Source organism: Cyanistes caeruleus, chromosome 9 (assembly GCF_971803275.1).
Source record: "Cyanistes caeruleus chromosome 9, bCyaCae1.hap1.1, whole genome shotgun sequence".
NCBI lineage: Eukaryota > Metazoa > Chordata > Aves > Passeriformes > Paridae > Cyanistes > Cyanistes caeruleus.
The window spans coordinates 11,740,922-11,753,653 of record NC_141709.1 but is presented as its reverse complement, the minus strand read 5'-3'; the positions used below and the strand labels follow the sequence as shown (position 1 = coordinate 11,753,653).

The 12,732-nt window shown below is 39.9% G+C and overlaps 1 long non-coding RNA gene across 1 annotated transcript; it reads left to right on the top strand.

Moving 5' to 3' along the window:
• Positions 1-3,701: 3,701 nt before the first annotated feature.
• On the top strand, positions 3,702-11,966 carry LOC147651597 (uncharacterized). Its single transcript, XR_015273782.1, has 2 exons — positions 3,702-4,288; positions 7,467-11,966. It is a non-coding gene; the product is annotated as an uncharacterized LOC147651597 (long non-coding RNA).
• Positions 11,967-12,732: the final 766 nt, after the last annotated feature.

The following is a 12,732-nucleotide window of genomic DNA, read 5'->3' as shown; positions in this document are numbered from 1 at the left end:
CCTGCAGATAGCACACTGATTTTTCCCAACCACTGTCTGGGTTTGGTCTCCCCTGCTGGGGAAGAATGCCTCTGCCACTTCCTTGTGGCTGACTTCGTCCCCTCTGTCCCAGGGGACCTTTTGGACCTTGCGGTTTTTCCATCTTGGGCCGGAAAAATTCTGCCTTTGCCTTTGCTCACTCTATTTACCACACACTGTATACCAGAGCCAGTCCCTGTCCTGCCACATTGTCCAAACAGCTCCTCCCGCTCCAGTGCTCCAACGGGCACAGCCGGCAGCGCCACAGGTGGCCAAGGCGTCCCGCAGCCTCATGGGGCCAGTGGCCACAGCTGCCCCTGCCCGGGGCTGGCGGGGTCAGGCACTGCCCAGCGCTGAGTCCCAGCAGCCTCACAGGCCCCCAGCCTGTGCTCCAGGTCCCACACTTCTGCGCCTGGTCCTGCCACTCCTTGCCTCAACCATATCTCTCCACCCTCCCCTTTATCCAATTCTGTTCCAACACACCAACATGATTTGTCCATCCCCTGTTGTCAAGACTCCTTCTTGACTCCCCTTATTGCCCCCTCCCAAGCATGGATTCTCCCTTCTCAACTCACCTTACTGCCCCCCTGGGAATGGAGTGTCAATACCCCTTCTCGATTTTCCCTTATTGCACCCTTTGGGTGTCTATATCCTTAATTACCTCTGTGAGAATGTGTAAACCAACTCCACATTCTTCCAAGGGATTCTTCAGAGATATTTTGGGATCTTCATCCCTTTTGCTGGGGCCTGTTCCCAGCTGTACCCTTACCACCCTCCATGGGTGCCCTCCCAGGTTTACCTGTGCTATCCTCCATGGGTGTCCTCCCAGGCTTGCTCCCTGAAGATCCCATTTTACTCACTGGTGAGATTTTCAGTGGTCCTTTCCTGTGGACTCTTCACGGACCCCCCTGGTCCGCCACTTGTCTGTCTCCTGGACAGTCTCGGGAACCCAATCGATCGCCCGGTGCCGGCTGCCACCAAGGGGAGCTGATCACCGAAACTGGGTGAGGCGCGCCTTCAGCTCCGCTCGCTGCCCACCGCCCCAGACAGTGGAAATATCCCGGATGAGCCCCCAAAATATGTCAGGAAAATTAATCCACGAACACCAGAGGTTTATGTCCAAAAAGGAGACAGAGGAGTCCTTTTACTTTATTTGAATAAAGGGAGAGGCCATGGGAGCCTGACAAGGGTTATTCAGGGAGGACAATCCCAAGGCACCTCCCAACCTGCAGGCCACCCAGCCATAGTCTTTGACAGCACAGCAAAAAAAACCACTGGAAACAAATAAAATCAAGATTCTCTGTTACAATTGACATAAAAGTAAATAATCTAGAGCTGTTTTAGGAAGGTGGTTTTGGAGAGGGCCCACAGTGGGCTGGGGGTCTGACAAAAGAGTTGACAGAAAGAAGCCAACAGGATTCCTGTGTGTCTGTGAGATGAAGAGAAAGAAGATAAAGGTAGAAGAAAGCAAAGAACATCTGTGCTGTGAAAAACACCATGGAAAAAGGATTTATCGGTATTTTTGTTTTTGGGGATACTTTGTCAAAACAGTGTTTCCACCAATGGACTTGAGGGGTGGTGTGATGATGGCCAATGAGATGGGGTGCACAATGGGGTCAGAAGGGTATAAAAACGCTATTTTATTGTGCTATGAGCACAATAAAAAAGCTTGGATGAAGTTTCTTAAGGATCTGCTTTGTGTTGTGTCTGCTCTGATGGTGATGTGGTGATGGCAAGTGCAGAGCACACTGTACACCTTTATTTTATTGCTCCCATCAGTTTCTCCCATTTATTTCAAGAGTTCCTGTCTCAGTGTCAACAACTGCTGCCATCACCAATCCTGCACTATCTGGCTTACCCAAAAGCTTTTCTTGGATGTTGTAAAATATCTGAGTTTAACTTGTTCACAGATTTCTTCAAACTTACTGTATTTGTATTAAAATGATATAAACAACTGGCAAATTGCAAGCTAAGTTAAGATTACTGTGCTTTGTTAAAGTATTCACCCAGACACCTGATAAGAAAAATGTCTCATGTGGCAGATTATCTTGCTTTTAAGTGCTTGCATGATGCATAAGTATGACTGTTTTCACTTAGCAACTTTTAACTGTCTTGCAACTTTATTTTTATAAATAATATTTTCTTTATGAAGGAAATAGAAGAGATATAAAAGTTTGAATTCTGCAGGAGCACTTTCAAATTTTAATTTCAAAAATGTGATCAGATATAAAAATGAAACCAAAGTACAGTTCCTTAGTATACATATCCTTAATGCTCAAAAACATTTTTACTGAAACCAGGACAGGAGGAACTTTAGGTGACTTAATGATAATCCCCCTCTAACGATGGATATAATTTCACAATACAAGTTAACACTTGGTAAATTTAACAATAAAAGACACCCTTCTCAAATACAGCACACATGCCTACAGCAATACGTGTGTAAATAAATTGAAATTGTCAGCTTTGCTGAGACAGCAAAAAGAAAAAGGGAAACAAATTAAATGAAGGAAGTAATTAGAAGCCCTGTGAATATACTGGCATAACATTATCATGTAGATATTTTTTCAATTAATTTTTGGGGTTGATATATGAGAAAGACTTTTGTAAAGTCCTAATTAGCAGATCCAATGTCCTTTAGTTCTCATAACAATGGTGTTTCATGAGACTTACTACACACCAATTCTATCTCTCAGTAGAAATGATTTGCAGAACTCTTTTACTTTCCTATATTAAAATGACAGACACTACTTTGTCCTCCACTATTCCCTTGGCCATTAAAAATAGATCTCCTTGGATTTTAATAAGGTTAAATGAGGTACAAATTATAACAAGACATATAAAATATTGTTTCTGAAAAGAAATAATTTGATAGACTATTTATAGCTCATAATTTAAAGAGACGTAAAGAATGTTAATATGAAATGCTCTATGTGATAAAGAAGTTAACCTCCTGCCTTTCTGGCTTGCTCATATGAGCTGGACTTAGAAAAAAAATTCTTCTTTTTAACCTTTTTTCCCCCTCTCCCTGGGGAAATAAAATTTACATATTCAGACAAACAAGTTCATGTATAATCTTCTCTATCCAGTTTTACTGGGAAGAACCTCACACCTCTTTCTTGAATCTTCAATCATAAATGTCATATTCATGCAGATTGCAAGCCAAGTACAGGATATTCTCCAGATGACTAATTCCAACAAGTAATACAAATCCTGTGCTGACTCAATGACTGTGACCCTACAGAAGGGAATCACAGAATCCCCAATAAATTTGGCTTGTAAAACCCCTTAAGATCATTGAGTTCAACCTCCAACTACTAAGCCAGCACATTGTGGCAGGTCTATGCCCCCCCCGCCACCTCCCCCTGACAGCTGGTGTATAAAGAGACAACCCAGGAGCTGAAGTGTTGCAGTGTGTTTCTTGTTAATGGTATGTTCTGTTATTGCCCAAGTTGATGGTTTGGTCCAAATTACCCTCCCACCCCACATTGTCAATCTACCCTGAGTCCGCTGTCAGTCCTACCCTAGACCCACCACATGCTTGGAATTCCACTGTGGAAATCCCCTAAATTTCCATTTACTTAGTCCATGTGACCCAATTTCCGCCCCGCCCCCCCCCCCCCCCATCCCTCCCTCATTGGATGATGATTTTGTAAACCCTGCCTTGTACCCCTCCCCAGGATATCTCTGATCAGCTGATGCTTTGTACCCTCCCTTTGAACCATCTCCCTATTTCAGCTGTTGCACACTTGCATTTTCTGTCTTTTGCCCCCAAGATTCCCCAGAGTAATAAATCCTCTATTATCCCATGCAAAAGACCTCCCTCTCATCCTTGCCTCCTCAGAGCCCAGACAGACAGCCAAAAAGCTGTAGAGTAAGTGCTCTAGTGGCACCTCAGGTCATCCTGCTCCTGGGGTGTGACCCACTCCTGGCACAGGCCAAAGTGATAGAGCCAGATAAGCTCTGGCCTGATGCGATACTAAAGGGCTCAGTAAGTGGTCATCTCTGGCACCAAAAGGGCTCAGACCTCAGCTAAGAATCAGTATCTTAGTGGAGAGCAGATGTGGGAAGAGCTAAAATAAATATTCTTGACTAAGAGACACTGTTTTACAAACTGTAAAAGACACATGAGTCATCACAGAGGCAGAAGCCTTTTACACCCTAACAAGTATTTGAGAATTCTCCCTGGAGTTTGCATGCAGATTCTGCGGTTACTTCCCTGGGGATTGAAGGAAAGGATCTCAATGTGTGCCCCACCAACAATCCGATGGTAAGATACATTGAATCCTAAATTATATTATTTCTTTGCTAGCTATAACATTAATGGGTACCTTTAACCCTGTACTGTATTTGTTTACTAGTAGTTTCTTTTTATCCTTATTCCTGTGTAGTATTAGTTTAAGTCTTATGTTTGTTAGTTTTGTGTCTATTAAATAAAAAATTCATTCTATAATAGACCAAATCAGCCATTATTAGAGAACTGGTGAATGAGATAGGGTTTTGGCATACTGGCTGCCTCAGTAAAGCTACTGCATGCTGCCAGAGGCCTGGGCAAAAGGCAAGGACTTATCTAAACCCCTACATCCATTCGTAACAGACAGACAGCCTACCACTGAACCTTGTCCCTAAGTGCCACACCCGAACCTATCAGAAAAACCTCTCGGAGTTGTGACTAAATCTCTTCCTGGGAGAACCTGTTCCAGTGCTACATCACCCTTTAGGTGAAGATATTTCTCCTGATAACCGATGTAAAACTGACAAGTAAAACCAGAATACTTCTAGGTCTAGGCACTTCATGACATTACTTCCCAAAATCATCTTTGCAGATAAATATTGCCCTCCACACCCACTTTTCCCTCCATAAGAATTCCAAGAGTGCTGTGGGCTTTAGACTGCCCAAGTTTTCTTTAACCCCATTCCTTTAGTGACATTTTTTAGAGAAGCAAATGCATAACTATAGCAAACATTGTACAATAATCTTAATTTCTCACAAATTTACCATATTCTAGCCAAGAGTAGCTGGAGTCCTTTATTACAAAACTGGGAAATAAATTATAAAAGAAAAATATTTATAAAGAAATTAACTTTTTATTCTTGTCATAATTCAGAAATTTCCCAAAGCAATTATCAGCCATGATACTCCAGGGAGCAAATTAAATGTTGCCTCTTGAGAGAGTCCATTTCTGTTCCTTTTCCTGAGATTTTCCTGCTGCACTTCAATGCACCAAAGATTCTTTAAGAATCTCTTAATTTCTTTATTAATTAAATGTCCTGTAATATTTTGTATAGTCTTTATTGACCCCCTTTGTCTATTTAAGAATGCTAATCAAGTACCCTTTAGTTTAAAAACTTCACTGGTATCCCCAGAGAGCTGATTCTTGCACTTCTGTGTGCCTTTATGCCAGAACTGCAATTACATAACTGTGAGATTTAACAAATCTCCCATTATCTAGATATTTTTATTGAGCAACCCAATATTTCTTTACTGATTTTTTCTTTTTTTAGAGAAAGTACACCTGATGGAATGTTGCTCAGGCAGGTGCAGGTTTCTGAACAGCTTTCAGTATATGTGCAGTTGATCATTATTTTAATTATTCACACAGAAACAGCAATGGATTAATTCAACTTTTCAAATCTGGAGGTCATTGGGAAAATAAAGTTCTCCTTAGCTAGCCTTAGTTCTCCTTAGTACGAGCTGCCTTCAGCCTACCACACTGATCAATAACAAAGCATTAAAGCTGAGGATCACAGTTCCTCTTCCTAGAATCAAGATCTGCATTACCTCCCATAGCTGCATATCCCTGACAGAGACATTTGGCTTTCTTATGAGCTAAAGTTAAGTCTTTAATCACTCTCCTGGTTTAATATTGCTATAAAGCATTATGAAAAAGTGGGGGGCTGAAAACAGTAGGATTGCAATTCAGGATTGAAATAGAAACAGGAAAATTTACATAACAATAAATACTTGCAGAGTCAGTGACCAGTTTTACCAATGTGAGAGGTTAAAGTTTTTGCACTGCAAAGAACAGTTTATCAAGTACCCCAAATGCTCTGCACTTGACCAGACAGTAGGCAGCAATGAGTGTGTAAGCTGAACGTTAGTTCAGGACTCTGATTTCTTGATCAGTTGTGCTCTGAAGCTGCTTTTCTGAACATATGGCTTACCTAATTGAGGGTTTGGACCAGCTCCAAAATTACAAACTGCATATGCAGGCTGAAAATACAACAATATATGCATTACAGGAAACCAAAAATAGAGGATGAGACTGAGGGATCATAAAAGCAAAGGAAAGAACTAATTATGAGGAAACGAGAAGTAATTAATTAAAATCATGAGCTTACAATCAGAGATGGAAAAACTAAAACTGAAACCCCAGCAACTCAGCATGCTCTGATTCCCATCCAAATAACTTGAAACACAGCTGTGTGAAGGAAATAAGTTCCATTTGCCTGCTCTTGCAGACACCCTCCCCATGCAGAGAAAACACACAACCAAGCAGTTCCAAAAGTGACTATCCAGCACTCTGTGAGACATGGGAACACCCAGTGAAACACACTCATCGGCCTAATGGCTGCATCCTGCCTGGGAGCTGTGCTGGAAAAGCTGCATTGCAGAACTCAAATGCTTGGCACAGCCTGATAAATATCTACTAAAGAAATTCATTTAATCAGAAATGCTGACTGAAAACAGTTTAGAATTAACCATTATGTCATGTTTCCTTATAGATATTGATCATAAACATGACAGTTGTTTACCTAAACTGTTCTGAAACATCTCTAGTGCTGATAAGAGTCCTGAATTGATTTGAATTTTTTTGACTACAAGGAAAGTTTCATTTTCTCTTTAGGTTATTCAGCTCATTGTTTTAAGCAATAAACTTTAAGTCAATTGCAAATAAAAATGTTTTCAGAACTCTGAGTCACAATGTTTTGGTTTTTTTCTATCTCCGTATTGGGATTGCTTTGAAGATTTTTCTGCTAGTGCAATTTCTTTCAGCTCACTTTTGTTTGATTTTTTCTGAAACTTTCAATGCATAATTAAAAACAATTTTTACATGGAATATATAAATTTGTGGGTTTAAGTCAGATGAAAAACACAGATTATGAAGTATAATATGTCAGTTTCACATTAAGCAAATCCAAATCCTATAGGCAGGCAAACCTAAGAATTGTATTCTACACCATTTTTTTTTTTCTCATTTAGAACAGTTAAGCAGAAATTAATACAGTAGCATGTTATTAAATATTACTGCTTTTTCCTGAATTTTTGTGGGCTGAGGAATGTAAAGCTGTTTCAGTTAGAGAAAGACATTAATCACCCCTTAAAATATGGTGACAGATGGCAACATTGCATATATGTGCAAGAATAATAATGTCCAAGCACAGAGAAACATGGTATCCCAATGCAGTAAACAATTATTCTTTATGCTTTTTTGTGTTTGTTTCAGAAAGTTCCATCAAGTACGAGGTAATACTAGAGCTAGCACTAGAAAATGCTATCTCAAACACATGGGATTCAAGGATATTACCTAGGAAGTTTAGCAGCCCGCCTGCATGGGAAGAAATGGAGCAGCTTGAGGGGAGGTGATTAACTGAAACCCTAACTGACTTCACAGCACAGCACATGACTGTTACAGGAATTCTCCAGGTGAGACCTTCTGTCAGTCCCAGAGATTCCCTCTGGCAGCCTGTGCCAAGCATTTACCTCCTGATAGGCACTCCTGAATCCTTCAATACTTTGCAAACACTGAGAGAGGGACAGAGGTGTCTTAGCAGCCTCCCCAGGTGGCTCCTGGTTTAGAAGCAAATTCTACCCTCTTTCAGTGGAGAAGACACTTCTTCAGAAGAGACCTCCTGCAGATGAAAGAATTGTCCCATATGGCTCCCTCCTGGTGAAACAGTGACGTTTTGCACAGAACTTAATCAAAGGAAACATCACACATAAATTGGAGTCATCAGGCAGGACCACAGGCCAGCTGGATACAAGAATTCAACAGAACAACAACTGTCCATGGAGTCTTACTCAATCCATCTGAAGTCACCATACCAGGATTATAAGATTATCTAAATAAACTTCTTATTTTAACGAGTTCCCACTCTGTGAGTTCAATAAAATCAGCCCTTTACAAGTTTCAGGTTCTCCTGAGAACGCTTGTATTGTTTTGGCCAAAGGTAGTTGTAAACATCATGTGACTTATTCCTCACTAAATTATTCCATTCATTGATGGAGAATTGGATAGCAGCAAATACATAATTTGTTATTATGTACAAAAATCTAGGTATGTCAATGTATATGGGAGTCTGAGAAGTAATTACTCAGTGAAATGAGTTGAGAGAACTTACTGAGTAACTACAGAATACAGTTTTTATAGGTTTTAGTAAAAAGATAAGAGTTATTTAAAGCTGATGCTATATAAACCTGGCGGGTAGAAGCCTGAAGCTGAGAATAACATAGTGCACAAGAGCATTACACCATGTCATGGAAACAAACACTTGAAAAGCAAAGTCAGTTCCAGCCTTTCTAATCATACGAAAAACCATTAAAAAGTATGTTAAATTGTGATATTGTGATATGAACATGAGTCTACAAAAGCTGGTGACAGGTCTAGAAAAAGGAAATTAAACAAAGAAAAAAGACATTTATTAAAAGGTGAATTGCAAAAGCAGAAACTATTACAGATTAAGGTGAGAGAAGGATTCTCTTTTCAAAGTAATATTCTCTGTGATGCTTGAAAGGTGCCTGGAAGTATTTTACACTGCAAAAGTTTTGAGATAGTGTGGTTTGAAGACGAGAAGGAGGATAAGTGGAGGACATTTAGTCTTTCATTTCACAAGTGTTTAGACTTCAAGGATATGTTATAATAGCGCCTATTTGTTGGGTGGGGAGGGTGTGTTCTTTAATTAAAGTTATATTAGCACCAAATACTTAAGAGTGGGGTCCTTTATAAGCATTCATCAAGTTCAATTAGTATTAATAAAGCTTATAGGGAAAAAAAAAGTAAAACCTGACTGCCAAAAATAAAACAAACTAGAAAAATAGTATTTTCTTTCACTGCTCGAAATTCAGTATCTTCTGCTTTTCACTAGTGTATCAGTCCAGCTTCAAAGATCAGAATTTTAAATTGTAATTATCAATATTTTTGAGAGCATTCCCTTAATGACATCAATTAAAATAATTTAGTATAATAAGGGGGAGACTTAGAGAGTTCTATAGTTTTTACACTACCTGAAAAATCTCAATTGTCCAATTAACCTCACACACAAAAAACCCAAACCCCAAAAAGCATATCCCTACTTGCATTCCCAAACACATTTATATTTCAAATTGCTTGCTTGAAGCTTCCCAGGCTTCAGAACTCTGTGCTTCTTTTCCACTGCTTACAGTTATTTAATGAGCGAGCTGTACACTGTGCACAGCACTTGGTCAGCTGAGGATTTCATCTGCCACTTCCAAAATACACGTGATCTAACTGTCAATTCAGGTATTCCACTTTGGAGATAGTAAAAGCTGTGACTTCTTCTATTTTCTGTAAAGAAAATACTTCACAATCTCCCAAAAGTCAAAATACAGAGATGGAAAAGAGTAATTCTACATGTTTTCTTTGGTGTTGAGTTTACTTGACATAATCAAGATTCATAATCTAACTTCATTCTCAGCCAGCTCAACTCTTTGTAGTTGAGTAGAAGTGAGTTTGTAGCCATCCAACCTTTGTACTCCCAAACATATAAATACTATTCAACTCACATTATTATAAGAACCGAAGGATCAAAGAAATACATTTTAATGTATTGCATTTTCACTGTTCCAAACTTGAAGTTATAAGTACAGATGAATTTTTTAAATACTAAAATTTCATTTTCTTCAAATCAAATTAAACATCTGCCTCACTGCAGAAGCATGTCAGGAAAAGAAAAAGAGGAACTGTTGTGAATCAGAATCTAAGCACCCTTACTGAATGAGAGACTTTGTTATTCCAGTGTCTAAGAAAGAAAAGCAGCTCATTTGAGCCTCCTACTAAGATGTAAACAGGGAGAGTTAGTAAGACAGGAACAGTTTGAATAGTAGAATGGAGAAGAAAGAACTCCTTTACTGTGAGAGAGGTTAACCAAGTAAATTCAGGATTTTTCTGGAGAGAGTTAAACAAAAACATTAAACAGCTTGCACTGTGTAGTTTCAGTGTGTCACAAGACACAATCCAAAAGCAAAAAATGGTATTTGGCAAGAGCGTTATGAGTTGTAGATCAGGGAAAGAACCTCTGTCTGCCCCCAGTGTTCTAAAAACACTGATTGTGGTTTTGAAAAGCTCCATTATTGCAATAGATAAACAAAGCTTTCATAAATTTATGCACTAGATAAGCATAATTTATCTATACTTTCGATCTTTTGTTATTTTAAATGTGTTACTTGATACCTGGTAATTTTCTTTGTGACTTTTTCCATGAAAGCCATAGTTTATAAATGACACACAGTGAAAAAAAAATCCTTTTAATGGAACACAGCTAAGCTTTTTCTCTTTTTTTTTTTTTCTGAAGACAAATTGACAAAAGACAAGTGAAGCACAGTCAGCTGACAATGATGCAAGAAGTATAGGAAACAGACTATGAAATAGGTATTTCACAGCTTTTCTCTTTAGACAACAAGGATCATCATTAAAGAGAAAGATAATAAATCATTGTTAAGAAGGCATGTGCTGTAAATCTTGAAATCCTATCCTATGATTTAGAAAAGGAGATGTAGGAAAGGAGGTTTAAAAATGAGAGGAAGTCAACAATCTGTATCAAATGGCTTGGAAAGAACTGGTTATCCTTTAGGGAGGGATAATTATCTCTGGCTATATCCATACTATCTTCTGCTGGTATCAATGTGTTCCACAGTACAAAACAGATGGTGCACACTCTCAAAGCTTCATGGTATTATTGGGATAAACAAAGTGATAAAACACAGGAATAGATTGTAGGGACAGAGAATTTTGTATCCTGAGAAGCAGAGCTAAAGGGAGCTCTTGTTATAATCCATGTGCAAGTCTCATTACTAGAAGAGCATAATCTTCGTGCTCATACAAGAGTGGGGCTGGTTATCTCACCTCTTTCACTGCAGTCATTTGCTACATCAGAGCACATCAGGTGACCAAGTGCCTTGTAGAATTACTGGGCTGCTCCTTTCTTCTGTGTGGGTTCTATCTGATGGAGAGTTAACCCCAGAAATTGGCCCAAAGTCTCTTTAGCTACTCCCTTCTACTCCACTCTGGTGAGAGCCCACCTGGAGTCCAGCTCCAGAGTCCTTGGTATGGGACAGACAAGGATCTGTTAGAGTGGTACAGAGAAGGACTATAAAGGTGCTCAGAGGGCTGGAGCATCTTCCTATGAGGACAGGCTGAGAGAGCTGGGGTTGTTCAGCCTGGGGATGAGAAGCTGCTGGGGAGACCTTAATGCAGCACTTCCAGTACTCAAAGGGGGCTTCTAACAGAGATGAAGACAGACTGTTTGCTAGGGCCTGTGGCAATAAGACACAGGGTAGTTGTAGATTCAGGCTAGATAGGAAAAGGACATTTTTTACATGTAGAGTGGTGAAACACTGAAAGATTTCCCAGAGAGATGGTACATGTCCCATCCCTGAAAACATCAGAGGTCAGGTCAGGCACTGGGCTCTGAGCAATCTCATCTAGCTGAAGATGTCCCTGTTGATTGCTTGGGGGTTGAACTATACAACATTTAAAGGTCCCTTCCAACCCAAACCATTCTAGGATTCTATAGAAAATCACAAAATCAGAAGAGTTTGGAAGGGAGAGTTTGGAGGTTTGGAAGGGACCTGTAAAGGCTGTCCTATCCAAACCTCCTCCTCAAGAAGCTCTCCTAGAGAGGGCTGAGCATCGCAGTGGGAGTGGCTGCGATAATCCTTTAAAACTTCAGGGTTCTCTGACTTCAGGGAACTGATGCGCAAATAAAAAGAGTGGGCACGATGGAGTGCCTGAAAAAGAAATACTGTAATGGGAACTAAAATAGAGACAGTGCCCATAAACCGTGCACAGTAGAGGGACAAACTCCAAAGACTAGGTCTAGGGGTGGGCACAACAATAGATAGGGTAGGCCTGAGGCAGAGTCTGAGGGCATGGGTCCAGTCACAAACTGGGGTTAGAAATATGCAAAATAATGTGACAAATAATGACCAATCAGGGGAGAGAACCAGGAACATTCTAGAAATGTAATCTTATATGGGGTGACTTGATTAATATATTAACTGCCATAAACCACATAAAAATGCTTCCTAAGGCTTAAACTTAAAGCCTAGTGCTTCAGGGGTGAAGTCTTTCTAGCCCTGTGTTCCAGCAGGCCTGACTCCCACAGCTGAGCAGGACTAAATATTCCCTCTTTGTGTGAGCAGAAGCTCCTGGCAGGTGTAACCCTATGGGACTTATCAAACTGTATCTTTCTGATGCAATATTCATAGGAAACAGAGATGAAAAGTAGACAAAACTAACACTTAGTTTCACAAGACATAGGAGTGACTACAAAAACCACAAAATGCAAAAAGGTAATTTCTTGAGCTTGACTTTCCCTTGAGAAGCTGTATAGACTCTACTAATAAACATTCTGTACCGGTCAATCAGAAAATTACTACTAAAATGGAAAGAGAAATAAGTTAATATTTCCTCATAAGTATTTGAAGGTATCTCAGAAACTGAGCTGATGGCATGTCACCCTGCAAATTCAGCC